Raw genomic sequence first — 2,596 nt, 5'->3', positions numbered from 1 at the left:
AGAGTCTTTGAGAGGAGGTTTACACACTTTGGTTGATCAAGCCCTACTAACTCAAACTCTAATTTTCTTTTGGTTAAATATGAAAGAGAATGACACATATAAAGAAACAAGCACTTTATATATATAAAGGTTTAATGCATATGGTTAAAATTGTAGTTTTCCATCAATTCCTATTATGTTAGAGGCCTTATCAAATCTCTAGTTACATGATAATAACATAAACAAAATTAATGTGTAAGAACCCAAAAATAGCTATACTTGCAAGATCTCATTGATTATCATCATATCAATCAAAAACATAAATAACTACTGATATCGTTATCGAAGGATATGCAACTAAAAGACAAGAATGGAAAAATGATTGGAGATCTTGCCCTTGTTGGTTTGTTTAAAATGTGGCAGAGAAATATCTCTTTCTCTTATGCCTTTAACATGAAAACTATAGCCCCAACATAACCCTCCCATGCATCAAAACCTTGAGGAGATTATTATTCACTAGCTAGAGCTTGGTCCATCTCAAAGGTTGAAATTTCAACCACAATTTACTGCCAGCCAAACCTTCAATCATTGGGTACGCACAAAGTATTCTCCAATTGAAAATCAATGGAAATAAGGAAAGGAAAAAAAAGGTCATGGAAGCAAACAACAATGAAAGAGGAATAATGGAAAGAGGCCAACGATTCTAGGGTTTCCCTCTCGTTATGTACAACATGAGCTTGTACTCTCAAGTAGGGTCAAAAGTGATGGCTAGTTTGATATCTTTGAGATTAATTCTTCCCCATCCCCAATCATATCAACATAAATCAAATTTCCCTTATGGGTAAATTAGCAATTAAGCACGTGTGAGCTACTACATGTACAAATAGGGAAATGTGAGGAGAACAACCACAAGACAACAACATTGTAAAGTCTCAAAGGTGAAAAATATCACAGTCAAAAGGGACATGCATGAACCAAGTATTTTTTGCAATCAGATCAACCTCACCATGGGGAAAAGGTAGTGGATTTATAGAAACACAAACCATTTAGAAAATGACACTTGGTCGAGAATCAGAGTTTGATCTACGGTAAATAGAATGATGACTTATGATTAGATTCTTGTTTCATTGTATTGTCTTATGTAGAACTTTTTTCAAATAAATATATCTATTCCGAATGACATGGTTATTAGAGTGTATGTGACTAGAATTTTACTTGAATTTTATTTTTATTGTCAATGAAATAGATATTATGTCTTTAGAATTTCCAATTCCTTCGATGCATCTTCTAAGTCTCTTTATAATTGTTTGTCACTGCAATAAAAGAAAATCAAGGAAGACATCTCCACCATATCGTGTATTATTGCACAATGACAATTATAACAAACAAGAGTATGATATGCAAGTTTTGATGGAGGTTATGCCAAGAAAGACCCTTGGTATTGTTGTTAATATCCTGAAAAAATCACACTACAATGGCCTTGCATTCACAATTATGTGTGCTCAGGTTGATGATGAAGAACATTGTACACAACTTCAAGGAAATAACTTAGTTCCATTGAGCTTGCCAATGATGGTTGCTGAAGATTTCAGTCATATTGACTTGTCAAGAGCACTGCATACTATGATTAGGGTAGAGTTATAGGTATGCACATCAATGTTAGTCATATAAGTACAATATATAAAATTAACTATAGGAATATTAGAATGAAATCCCTTGAAAATGGAATGCTAATACCTCTATAATTATGAATGCACATTTGTAGCTCTCTATAAATGAAATGAACCAAAGCAAAGAGACCATGCTACTTGTCATAGTTTAGGAACTTGTATTATGAAGGAAATGATAGAGAATATTTTCTGTCTTCTTTCAATTTGCATGGCTAAATTTTTTGTAGTGCATATCCTTGTCTGCAATTCATGGAAACTTGTCTTTAGTTGTATTTTCTAAATTGCAAGATAATTATTTGCCCTTGCAGATCATTTTGGTGACTTGGTCAAGTTCCTATGAAGAAATATTACTTCTATGATTCTATCTAGTCAATCATTCCACATTTTTATGTTGCTTTGCACCTTTAACGAGGTTGAAGGGGAAAACAAAATATGAAAAGCTTTGCAGGTAAGAGAGACATATATATTTTGTATGTATTTTTCTTGTTTTGATGATTTGATATGTAGGTTGTTTTTGTTGTAGATTCTATTAAATGTATCCCAAAGAGTACTTAGGTTAACTGAGAGGAAACATCACATGATTTTAAGGTGTTAAATTTCTGAACACTTTTGACAAATTTGTCAAAATGGATATGACACTGTGGTAATAGTTGCAATTATCCTGGACATCACAAAGATGACAACTGTGAGCCAAAGAGGGCCACAAGGCACAACACAAGGTATGACATTGAAGCTGCTAAGGATGTTAATTCCAGACTGAGGAAAGATACAATCACATCCACCTAGGGTTATGCACCATTAAGCCAACTTCTAAATTGGTAAGGCTCTAGCAAAAGACATTCAGTTCTGGTTGTAAGACCCCCTTACTGATATCTAAGTATATCAGAACCTATTTCTTGCAATGCTCGAACCTCAAACACAAAAAAATATTCACGAGTACTACGTGA

At 33.6% G+C, this 2,596-nt stretch overlaps 1 pseudogene; it reads left to right on the top strand.

The window, feature by feature from the left end:
• The first annotated feature begins 743 nt into the window (after positions 1–743).
• On the top strand, positions 744–1,562 carry LOC149180413 (ATP-dependent Clp protease adapter protein CLPS1, chloroplastic-like; annotated as a pseudogene).
• Positions 1,563–2,596: the final 1,034 nt, after the last annotated feature.

This window comes from Pinus tabuliformis, chromosome 3_2 (genome assembly GCF_031772625.1).
Source record: "Pinus tabuliformis cultivar Carrire ecotype Pingquan chromosome 3_2, CPIR1, whole genome shotgun sequence".
NCBI classification, from domain to species: Eukaryota; Viridiplantae; Streptophyta; class Pinopsida; order Pinales; family Pinaceae; genus Pinus; species Pinus tabuliformis.
The sequence above is the reverse complement of the archived record's forward strand: the minus strand, read 5'-3'. Positions and strand labels throughout refer to the sequence as shown.